Below are 12,792 nucleotides of genomic sequence, written 5' to 3' on the forward strand. Positions count from 1 at the left end.
AGCGCTCGGGCAGCTAGCAGACGACAGAGAGGTGTACGGTAGCGGGAAGCTCGCGCGGCCATTTTTATAAGGACTAGAAGGACCGCGGTTCTTCATGCGATGTTTTGCGCGATGCAGGCGCTTGTTTCGACTAGGCCACGGTGCATATCGATTGTGTCGCCTGCAATGGCACCTTTTGCGGTAGTTCTCGGTGTTTATTGATATGTTTTGCGTGCGTATGCGCGATCATATTTCGATCGTCTCACCACCTCGCAAGCACAATTGCTCGCTTCATACTACGATCGCGTACCAGCTGATTCACAAAATATTTCGGCTGTTAATTTCGTGCGCCCGGCGGATATTGCGATGGTGTTCGAGGCCTTTCACGAGAGCAACCGGATTCCAGTTCTGAGTACGCGTTCAGACGCGCGCATATATGCATGTGCTGAACGTGTTTTACGAAGTGTTGGTTGAGCGCGATACGGGAGCGTATGGTCTTCGTTGCGTTTGGCGCAGTGCTAAAGTGGATATGCTTTGAAAAACGCTTGACTGAAACATGTCCTTCATTAAAAGCCCTCACGAGCACATTGCTCGAGACATCTCTGCGGGCAATAATTGTCGCGCCGACCAAGTGCTGATTCTGTCGTCGCCAACTGTTGTACAGCTTCATGCTCGGGCCTTCTGCCACATATGCTCAAAATATCTGAGAATTACCCTAGGCATGCACCTCCTCGCGTTTGTCTCATTTAAAAAAGAGATAAAAATGAGCTCTAGCGCTGATCGTCATGCAAACACACGCGGAACGTGAGGCGCCGACACGCAGGGCTTTATTGTAGCGCCTTTCATTCCAGTGCCAGTTCTCTGCTATAAAGCTGTATTATTACAGAAACGACGCAGCTAAATTTATACAGTGCACCCGCTTGTTCTGGGTGGACGTTCAACAAGCTGATATGCGCTTTTGCCGAGATTATGCGTTCCTTGCCCGCAGCAAAAGCCGGCGGCCGACAGACTACAGTTGAACGAACGTATCCCGATTCTTTTCTGCTTACAGCTTACAGGAAGCAGGTTACCAGCGTAGAACGACCACAGCAGAGTCCACCAGGGTCGATCGTCGGCGGTCATACCAGTCATATATACTTACTGCGTAGTAAGCAAACACGCAATAATCCGAGAGTACGGCTTGTCGTTTGATAAACAACGCACGGGCAGTTTTTCCGTCCTATGCTTACACAGTGCACCGAAGGCACACGCTCGCGTTGTCGTTGCCGATGTATACGAGTGCGAGCTTGATCAGCTGCATGTTCTGCAGTCTGCGGCACGCAGCCCTCGAGTCGTTGTTTTCGATACCAAGCAGCCGATTCCTACCTTTCGCGCGTGAGACGCAGAACGCGAAGCTAGAGAGAGCATCTGCCCTCCGTGATCCGCGCCTTGCTTGCCACCGTGATTGCCGGTAGGCTGGTTCCGGTGGCCGCCAGCCCACGTGATCATGATGCGTTTTCCTGTCAGAGGCGAACTTGCGGGCCGCCAGCGGGCTGCCCGAGCGCGGTTAATCGAAGAGGCCCACTGGCAATCACCGAGCGCCTTCAGTGGGCATGGAACAGCAGCAGCAATGCAGCAGCGACCAATGTTCTTCTGTTTCTTGGTGCAGATACTATCTTGGAGCGGCCTTAGGCATGACTCGAGCGACCGGCGGAACGTTCCCTGCCTGACATCGACTGAGCGCCCCGTATCGCCTCTTCGGCTGCCTGTACAGTTCAAGTATAGTGCCTAGAATATACTGGCTAGTGTGCCGAGGGCGCGCGCTCGCGTGGCCGCCGTGGTGATGCCTTCCCGAAGCCACCGCAGGGTGGCGCTTCCAGTCGCTAAGGTGCCACCGCGCAGCGTTCGCTGCCTTGGCCCGGCGTTGGAAACTAACCTTGCGCTGCGCTTTTCGCTACGCAGCCCATCTTTCTCCGTGCTTTGAGAACACTTTTGTTCAAAACCTTTCTCGACGGAAGATAAACTCAACGGCCTAACACTGTCCGTAGAAAAATCATCAACCGAGATAGCGCCGCGAGACCGACGATGCGTTGTGCAAGACTATGGTTGTGCCAATTTACTACCAGATCCAATCCGTAAAATTTTATTCTTTCCACCGTACACTGAACACGCTGTACACTGTACAGCGTCACTGTACAGAACCCCTGAAGTGAAAAAGAAAGGTAAATTAAATGCCGAATATCCAGCGAGAGGCCCAGCTTAGCAACTTGAAACAAACACCGAAGGCTGACAGCTGCGGCCACAGTATCCCCGAAAACTCTCCGATCCGGATTCGTTGCTGATACATGGGAACTTTCGATCACGATTTTACTCGATCCGAATTCAGTCGACTGCGATCCGCGCATCTCAACCGCGACCGTAGGCTGTTGCGCGCACTTTAATGCTGTCATGCTCAACTAGCAGTATCCAGGTGGCTGGACCTCGCAGCGGCGACCATTCTTAAATCGCGATAAAAAAATTTTCACCCCAAACGGATCGATAGCGATCGGAAGCGCCCGTGTGACACTGGCATTAGGAAATAGCATCCATAGCTTTTGCAAAGGTTATGACCCAAGGGATTTCAGTTCTACAGTCCAGTGCTACACTTATGGACAGGTTATGCCGATGTTTTTTGCAGTTCAACCGCGCGTACTGGAATTTTTATATATCAGTCAGACAATATTTAATAGCGTCGTGTATGTGCAAAAAAAATCGCAGGGGCTCTTTCCCAACATTGCATCTGTTTGCGATGATCGTATGTAATGAACACATGCAGCCTGAAGTGGACTCGTTGCATTTCATTTGGAAGTTAGAACACGCTTTACACAGAAGTAGTTTTTATGCAGGTGTCTGCGAATTTTCGTTCCATCTCTTAAGGGAAGAAAAGGCAAGAACGAAAACAAAAAAGTGATCCTATCAGTGATTCTCTTCTACAAAGGGCTACAATATACTGCAAACTGTAAAGCTACAGCCATAATAAACAGGTAAAAATAACTGGTCACGGCTAAAAGTTTGTACAAAGTAAGCAAGGCACTGAATTATTTATTAACTGAACAAAATATCTGAAGTTGGTCGCTGGAGAGACCGTTCATCAACAGTTATAAAGAGAAGCGCCTAGAAACAGTACACAGCCATACCATTTAAGCAAGGCACTTTATATATACAGAAAGGAAAACACTGTATTGATATTAGCAAACTGGTTGCAGTGTCTGAACTTCAACAATTTTTTTCGTTGCCTTTGTGCCTCTCTGTCTTTGTTTAGCCCTTTAACATAAAACGTAATTCTTAGCAAAACATAAAACAAGAGTCGACAGCCTGGTTGCTGCCTCGTTTTCGGGGCAACCAAGTTTTGGCAAGGCAACTGAACAGAAGCAACTTAAGCATGATTAGTCGCTGCAACTTTCAGTTCATGGGCTCAAATCACAGCGCAAACAAAACCAAAGAAACGCGCAGACGCAAGGTAAACACAGTGCACAACACAAGGCTTGGCTGGCAAACTGCAGCAATCCAGCACCTTTACGACAGGAAGCGCCCTCTGGCGGCGAAAATTGGAAGGCAGCGCTGGCGCTGCCACCTCCTCCCATGCGGAGACCCCTCCGCTCGAGACACTAGCCAGTATATTCTAGGCACTATAGTTCAAGCCCGACTCGCTACGAATGAGCGAATGTTGCCCGACGCCACCGGAAGAAGCCATCGCCTTCAAGTGGTCTGCACCTTTGGCCGCGCAAGCCCAATCGTCACAGTCATCAAGTGTATCGTGCCCATTTAAGCACTGGCAATCACCGAGCGCCTTCAGTGGGCATGGAACAGCAGCAGCAATGCAGCAGCGACCAATGTTCTTCTGTTTCTTGGTGCAGGTCAGTTCATGTCCTTCTTTGCACTGTAAACGCACAAGTAATGTCAACCTGCTGCTTGTGCCATGCCCAAGCGTATTCATGTGCATTGTCTGCGAATGTGTATGTGTGCTGAAATTATTGCTCTTAGGTGGCGACATTGAACAGAACCCAGGGCCCCCTAAAAAAGATTCTAGCCAGTCCAACGATGACGTAGTCACTCTGTTAAAATCTTTAAACGAAAAAATTGACAAGAACCATGGCGAAATACTCTCCCAGCTCAACGAAGTTCGGCAAACACAAACAAAGCTTGAGCGTCAGATGGCCAGTATGAACGATAGGCTTGTTGCCGTCGAAGAAAAAGTAGCCGCCTCGCAAGCCCCCAGCGCCTTTGACATTACCCAGGAAGTGTCTGAGGCTGTACAGAATGAAGCAGAGGCGTTTCATAAACGACTCGATGACCTCGAAGACAGGTCACGACGCGATAACCTACTTTTTCACGGCCTCCCTGACACGCAAAACGAAACTTGGGATGAATCTGAAAAGCTCGTGCGTGAAAAGCTTCTTTCTGAAATGGACCTTGAGCTACCCAGCGAGGCCATAGCACGCGCACATCGGCTGGGTAAATTTTCGAATGTTAAATGCCGTCCTGTCATAGTCAAGTTTACGAATTTTAAGATCCGAGAAGCCGTGTTTACTGACCGAAGCAAAATGAAAAATGCTGGGATAAAGGTTACGGAAGATTTCTGCTTGTCAACTCGCAACGCACGTAAAAAACTTTTTGACTTTGGACAAGCAAGTGGAGAGAAGTACGCTATTCGTCAGAACAAACTGTTCATAAAGAATAAGTGTTACATCTACATTTCGGCATCAGATAGCATCTGTGAATATCATATCAATAACCAAGCATCCCCACGCAGCCCTGATAGTAGTGCCTTGCCTGCCGATCTTTCTACCGCGTAGCTACCTGCTCGTGGTCATGAGCTTTCAAATGACATGTGTTTTGTTCTCTAATATTCGTAGTGTTGTAAACAAGCGTGATGATCTGTGTACTCTCATCGACACGTGCGATGCAGACATTCTGGTCCTCACCGAAACCTGGCTGAATTCAAAGATTTCTAATGATGAAATACTAAACTGCGAAAAGGATTTCATTACTTATCGATGTGACCGTGGAGACAGAATAGAAGGCGGTGTTCTGATAGCGGTCGCTGATCATCTGCATTCTTCACACGTGTCACTTGTTTCTTCAATAGAAATTGTATGCGCCTCTATACGCATTAATCATCGAAACGTAATCTTCTGCGCATGCTATCGCCCTCCAAATGCTCCACCGTCTTTCTGTAGTGAACTTCATGATGTGCTCAATCGCATTTTAGTTAGGTTTCCTTCTTCGCCAATCTTTTTACTTGGCGATTTCAACATGCCAAAAATAATTTGGTCTGGTGCGTTCCCTTCCACTCTGGATTCGTCACCTGACACGATTGGCTTCATAAATCTGTGCACTGACTTCAATTTTTCTCAGCTGATTACCCAGCCAACCCGTACCACCACTACTAGCGCTAACATCCTTGATCTTGTTCTAACTACGCTTCCTGAGCTCGTTCATTCATTGGCATTTCTACCAGGCCTCAGTGACCACTCCTTCACCCAGTTTGACCTTAAAGATACTAACACACGTGTGCGACCCAATCCCAAATATATCAGAGATTATTCAAAGGCAAATTTTCCGTCGATTAACGCAGAACTCGAAATCTTCTTAGGTGAGTGCATGCCAAACTTTTATAACCGTACTGTGGAAACGAACTGGCGCCTTTTTAAAGAAAAAGTTCATTTTCTCGTCCAAAAACACATACCTTTACGCGTCATATCAGGCAAGCAACGTTCCCCGTGGTTCAATGCCGCATTTAAACGCCTTTTAAGTAAAAAAAAAAAACGAGTTTATCGTAGAGCGAAAACCACCGGTTGCCCCGATCACTGGGATGTGTATCGTGCCATCACATCAGAGTATCGAAAAGCCTTAAGAAACGCCAAGCAGGTTTTTTTTCCAGAGTACACTTCCGTCTTTGTTGATTGATAATGCCAAAAAATTTTGGAACATCATTTCTGGTCCCAAGCATAAAGCAATAGCTCTGAACGATAGAAGCGGCGCAGCCATTCCTTCATCGGAGTGCCCTCAAGTGCTAAACGATGCCTTCTCTAATACTTTTTTTACAGCAATCATCTGTTTCTCTGCCCTCTTTTCAGCCTGTGCAGAATCCATTAATGGACCCAATTGTGTTTGACAGTCTTGGTATAGAAAGTCTAATTAATAATCTCAAAAGTTCTTCGTCTTCGGGAATCGACGACATAAATTCTAAATTTTTAAAGAATACAAGTGTTTGTTCTTCCATTTACTTGTGTGCACTCTTCTCGCAATCTTTTAATTCAGGACAGCTACCCGGGGACTGGAAGGTGGGTAAGGTGGTACCAATATTCAAGTCTGGTGATGCTCATTGTGCTCTTAATTACAGACCCATATCATTAGCGAGTGTCCCGTGTAAACTGTTTGAACATGTCATTTATTCTAATCGGGTTAAATTTCTAGAAAATCATTCGTTTTTTTTCCCTCATCAGCATGGCTTTCGTCAATCATTTTCTTGTGAAACGCAACTCATTTCCTTCACCCATGATTTATTTGATGCATTAGACAAGGGATTTTTCATTGACTGTGTATTTTTAGATTTTCAGAAAGCATTTGATCTTGTTAATCACCAACTACTTTGTTTTAAGCTCGGTAAACTAAATATCGACCCAAACATTCTTTCATGGATCGAGAGTTTTTTGCGTAACAGAACTCAATTCGTCACCGCAAATAACGCTGATTCTTCACCATGCTCTGTTACCTCCGGCGTGCCTCAAGGTTCCGTGCTTGGGCCGCTATTGTTTCTAATATACATTAACGGTCTTCCAATTTCTATTAACTCCACAATCAGGCTTTTCGCAGATGATTTCGTTATTTATCGAGTAATCAAATCCGCTTCAGACTCATCCTTACTTCAAAGTGACCTAAATAAGGTATCTAGTTGGTGTGATGTTTGGCTCATGAGACTGAATACTAACAAGTGTAAGGTCATGCGTATTTCACACCGGTCTGCTAACGAAAATCTTATTCCCTACAATATTTCAGGTTCTCTCCTTGAACAAGTTACCACATATAAATATTTAGGGGTTCATATAACTTCTAACCTTTCATGGCAGGCACATGTTCATTATATTGTTAACAATGCTAACCGCATGCTTGGCTACTTGCGTCGTAATTTTTCTATGGCTCCATCTTCTTTAAAACTGCTACTTTATAAAACCTTAGTTAGATCTAAATTAGAATATGCGTGCTCTGTGTGGGACCCGGGACTTGAAACTCTTACTAATCAGTTAGAGTCAGTACAGAATCGTAGCGCCAGATTCATTTTGTCTAACTTTTCCCGCACTGCTAGTGTAACTACAATGAAAAATACTTTGAACCTTCCTAGCCTTTCCCTTCGTAGAAAACTCGCGCGAATACTAACTTTTCACAAGATTTACTACCACAATCATCAGCTAAAACGGGATCTTCTATCTGAACCATCGTTCTTATCACCTCGCACGGATCATCGCCACAAGGTACGCATTCCATACTGCCGAAACAATGCATATTTTAACTCGTTTATACAAAAGACGGCGAGCTATTGGAACCACCTGCCCACCTTGGTTGCCGACATCTCTGACAACTGTTTATTTAAAAATGCCGCGGAAAGCTGTGTTTGACTAGGCTGTTTTCTTACGTAATCTGATTTGTATTTTGTTCAAGCTTACGTTTTTTCATTCCTTGCTGTATAACTTTACATTTTCCGTTTACTTTTTGTTTTCATTTTGCTGCATTGTTTTTACTTTTTTATCCACTCCCTTCTGTAACGCCCCACTGGGGCCCTGAAGGTATTGTAATAAATAAATAAATATATACCGCACGCGCTATAGAGGGGACGTTAACCGCGCGCCGGAGTGCAAGCGCTGCCCAGCAACTGTCCTTGTGTTGTACTTCTTCCGCTGGAAAGGTCAATGCCAGAATAGCCGAACGCACGTGGCGCTCATAGCAGTAAAACATTACCCCGAACTGCAGTTATCTGTGTATTATTAAATACGCTGCAAGTACAACGTCGCCACCAAACATATCTTTCCTGTGGTATAGCATGCATGCGTCGCTGCTGAATAGCATACTGTCTGGCCGTGATGTGAAATACTGCCGTGCTTCATCGTCCACGAACACAGGATGTAGCAGCGAACCCAAATGAACTCGAAATTTGACAGTTCGCCGAGGTTCTCTCTGGCTATGCACTGTCTTCGCGCGACAGGCTTTCTTGACCTTTCTCGAGACGTTGACTATTCAGTCGTCTAAAAAAAACATTACTACTATTATTATTCAGTTCTCAAAGCCAGATAGGCCTGCAGCATGCCCGAGAAACCACAGGCGTCATGAGAACGGGGTGGGAGTAAAAAATAAAGAAGGAATTCGGATTAGCTCTGCGTAGTAAATTAATGTTATTGTTAAGAACGAGATGCATATAGATAATGGACAAACACAGGAGAGAGGATAACGACGAAAAAAGCGTAAACTTTCAACTGGTTTTATTCGGATCTATCATGCTTATACATAGGCAGTGTGCAAATGTGCCTAAAAAAGAAGGGAGTAGAAGCGAGAGACAGGGCAAGTCGTCTGGGCACAAATAATCAAACTCAGCGCATAAAGCTTTTCTCAGCATTATGCAGGGTAGCTGATATACAGTCTTATATAATATAGTCTTCGCCCTTTAACTTAATATAGTACGCTTCTAGAAACTCACGACCTACTTTGTCTTCACTCCTGCCTAGAATTTTAATGCTCATGAGCCGTGGCTCTCAGCCTTTGCACACAATGCAATGAGCCGGCAAATTTGCTACTTCCCTGTTTCTAATTCACCGCGCATGCTCCCCTGCGCATTCATTCATGCAGCGGCCTGTCTGGCCAACACAAACGCGACAACACTTGAACGGGACTTCGTATACCGCATCCGTTGCACTATTCCTGAACTTTCGGCATGGTTTCATTTCATTTCATTTCATTTATTGAACCCTCAAGGCCAAGGGAATTAAAGAGGGGAGTGGTTACAAAAACAAGAAAATACATAAACAGATGCAATACATGATACAAAACAAAGTATTATCACATTCCTGTTATACAATGTTAACTAGTGCAGAACGAAAATGCTGGTTATCACTTATGTCGACGATATCTGCGGGAAGGCGGTTCCATTCGCGTGATTTACGAGGCAAGAAAGACTGAAATGCAGTTACAGTGTTACACGTTTCAATGCCAACTTTGTGACGATGATCAATGCGGTTTGACACGTATCTGGGGAAGGAAATGAGGGCATCATGTAGCATGGGATGATGTATAGCTTATGAAAGAGGCTCAAACGAATTGTCTGCCGGCGGGATGTTAAAAGAGGCAAAGAAAGATTAGCTTTCATGCTTGTTACACTTGCGGTACGGTTAAAGTTGGACAGGATAAAACGAGCAGCGTTATTTTGAACTAGCTCAAGCGAAGTTATCAATTTTTCATGATGGGGATCCCATATGGCGGCGGCGTATTCCAGATTAGGGCGTATTAGTGTTTTATAAAGCAATAATTTCAAGGAAGACGGAGTTTTGGAAAAGTTACGGCGCACATAGCCCAACATGCGGTTAGCTTTGTTAGCAATGTACTCAATATGGCGCGTCCAGTTAAGGTCAGCAGAAATATGAACATCCAGGTATTTATATGAAGTACCCGCTTCAAAGGGAACGTTCTTTAGGTAGTACACAGGCGGAGCGTTGGCACTTCTTGATATTCGCATAATTTTGCACTTATTAGTGTTAAGTTCCATAAGCCATTCATTACACCAAAGAGAAATGTTAGAGAGATCACGCTGAAGAAGGTTAGCATCGTCGGGGGATTTTATTTCGCGGAAAACAACACTGTCGTCAGCAAACAAAAGAATGTTAGATGATACAATGGAAGGCAAGTCGTTGATGTAAATAAGAAATAAAAGGGGTCCGAGTACTGAGCCTTGCGGCACGCCCGAATAAACTTCGCTGAAAGGTGAGTTAAAATTACTAGCGGAAACGAACTGCGATCGGTTAAGAAGAAAGTATTCAATCCATTTGAGAACGCTGTAGTCGATATTCAGTTGGGTTAGCTTAAAAATAATAAGCGGTGACACACCTTGTCGAATGCTTTAGAATAATCAAGGAAAATGCAGACAGCTTCTGATGCGCGATCTAAAATATGGTGAAGTTTGATAGTGAAACTGGCAAGTTGGGTTTCGCAAGAAAATGACTTCCGAAAGCCATGGCCGCCGCGGTGGCTCAGCGGTTATGGTGCTCGGCTGCTGACCCAAAAGACGCGGGTTCGATCCCGGCCGCGGCGGCTAGAATTTCTTTGGAGGAGAAATTGTAGAGGCCCGTGTACTGTGCGATGTCAGTGCACGTTAAAGAACCCCAGGTGGTCGAAATTTCCGGAGCCCTCCACTACGGCGTCTCTCATAGTCTTAGTCGCTTTGGTACGTTAAACCCCATAAACCAAACCAACCAAACCGAAAGCCATGCTGTGCGGGTGTAAAAAAGGAATTAGACTCGAGAACGTTCACAAGGTTAGTGAAGATGACGTGTTCTAATAGTTTGCAACAAGTACTAGTAAGCGAGAGGGGGCGATAATTTGTAGGGGAGGTTCAATTTCCTGATTTGAATAATGGAACCACCTTCCCGACTTTCCATTGTGTTGGCAGAAGGGAATTATTGAGAGTCTGCTGGAAAATCTTTGTTAGTACTAAGGAGCTGGAGGCAACTGTATTTTTTTTAAATTTCTGCATCCGCTTTTAAAAATTCTGCATCCGTTTCGTCGGGGTCCTTCCTTGTAGATCCTCGGGCATGACCCGGCGCGCTTTCGTGGCGCTGAAAAAACTACCCTGACGCCATGCCTGTTGGCCACTTTTTCCAGGTTGTCGGCGACTTTATGCATAGAGGGCGCAACCGTGGCCTTCTTTCTGAGCATGCGCTCAACGCTGTTGCCGCGTTCTTCAATTTTTTACATTCTGCGAAAGGCTCTCTGCCACACCTCAGATGACCTCGCAGGGAAGCGGCTGAAAGAAGCCTATTAATTTGATTATAAAAGCTGGCGTCCACTGCATTAGGACATGACATTGTAATAGCGCATTCTTGGCATGAGCTTGCTATAGCTCTCTTAATTATCTCAGAATGTGCAGAATCATATGCAAAAAACTCTTCTTGTGCTCGTGGGGCATAGTGCCAACAGATGTGATGAAAGCTTAACAGCAAATTAAGATCTAAAAAATCCAACGAACCGCTACTTAGAAGTTCGTGCGTGAATGCCAAACACTTCACATGCTTTCGATGAACGTCGGATAGTTTCTCACACTATTCAAAGAACCTCGGTGAACGCCGCCTGTGATGAGTCCCATAATTCCGTATGTTTTCTGTATGGTTCTTATGAAAACCTCACTAAAACATACGGATTATACGGGCTCTATGAACAACGCGTAGAGAGAGGCCAATGTCGAACGGCATTTATGTGACGTCATATATCACATTTGAAGTCGTGCGGAACTTATATGCAAATGACTGAAAGCTTAAAAATGTCCACGCATTTGTCATAGCATAGGGACATCGCATTCCCATCAATAACAATGCGCGGTACGGCTTGATGGACGACGCTTCCTGCGAAACCAGAGACATGCCCTATCCTCGAATTCTTTAACCCTTTCAGTGCCAGGTTTTTTTACTCACATCTGCACACCCCCTGCCGGGTTTTTTTGCATGTTAGTTTCCTGGAAATTTTTTGCTAGTAACGGACTAAAATGCTCTGCAGGACATGTAGATATGTTTATTCAGGATAATCTTATAGATATTAGTTGTAATGAATCAAATCTTCCAGCAACAAACTGGCCTGTCGAATTTCCTCCTTTTACGCGGATTTTTCGGTGGCAGGGGGACTTCATCGCTGTCATCACTCGACAAGGCACTTAGGTCGGCTCCTTCCTCGTTCTCATTATCATTCGACTCCGAATTCACAAGCAATTTTGAATTTCTTCGTCCGTCAAAGCGCGGACGGGTGTGGCACATAGCCTCATGGCTGCTGTGCGCAGACCAAAACGAAGTGACTCGGATGTGAAAACATGCGCGCCATCTGTTGTTTAAAATTTATCCTACAAAATCTATGAATTTACGGAGTCTCTCCATAGATGGCGCTACATGTTTGCTTAGTTTTTTTTTACACAAGTATTATCGGGAGCGGCAGGGGGCGAGTTAAAAAGCCAAAACGAGTTAACTCGGGATGGGCAGGGGGTGTGCATATGTGGTAGCCCGAGTTATCTCGGGAGTGGCAGATTAAGGGTTAAAATACCTTCTAACCATGACATTTCATGTTCACATTTATCGTTACCTTTCAGTATCAGCACATGGTGAGTTGCTTTTATGTTTCCGGAAACCCAGATGTGGGTTCCCGGTGTATTATTCTAGCTAGTGTGTGTTTTTTTATCAGTGATGTTCTTCAAGAGTTACCTACATTCGGTCTCAAGTAAAACAGAGCATACTCAGTCCCAGCCATCATTATTTTACCGGATTCTTTGAAGAGACCCTTGTACAGTGGACGTCCGAGCCAATGACAGCAATTCTTGGCTGACGGGACTGAAATCAATGTTTTCTTTAGAGTACTGTAGTGAACATAGTTACTCAGCCAGTTATCGAGGAGCCGGTTGGAAAAAAGAAGTAGAAATAATTTCTGTTTCCCTTTCATATTACCAGGCCCCGGACGGCGCAAAGAAACAACGGGACCCCATATTACCCCATTATTCCTGTGATCTTGGGATGGACCTTCGACAGCGACCGAGAAATTTGGAAACCCTGGCAC

Source organism: Amblyomma mixtum, chromosome 2 (assembly GCF_055824585.1).
Source record: "Amblyomma mixtum isolate Tamu chromosome 2, ASM5582458v1, whole genome shotgun sequence".
Classification (NCBI taxonomy): domain Eukaryota; kingdom Metazoa; phylum Arthropoda; class Arachnida; order Ixodida; family Ixodidae; genus Amblyomma; species Amblyomma mixtum.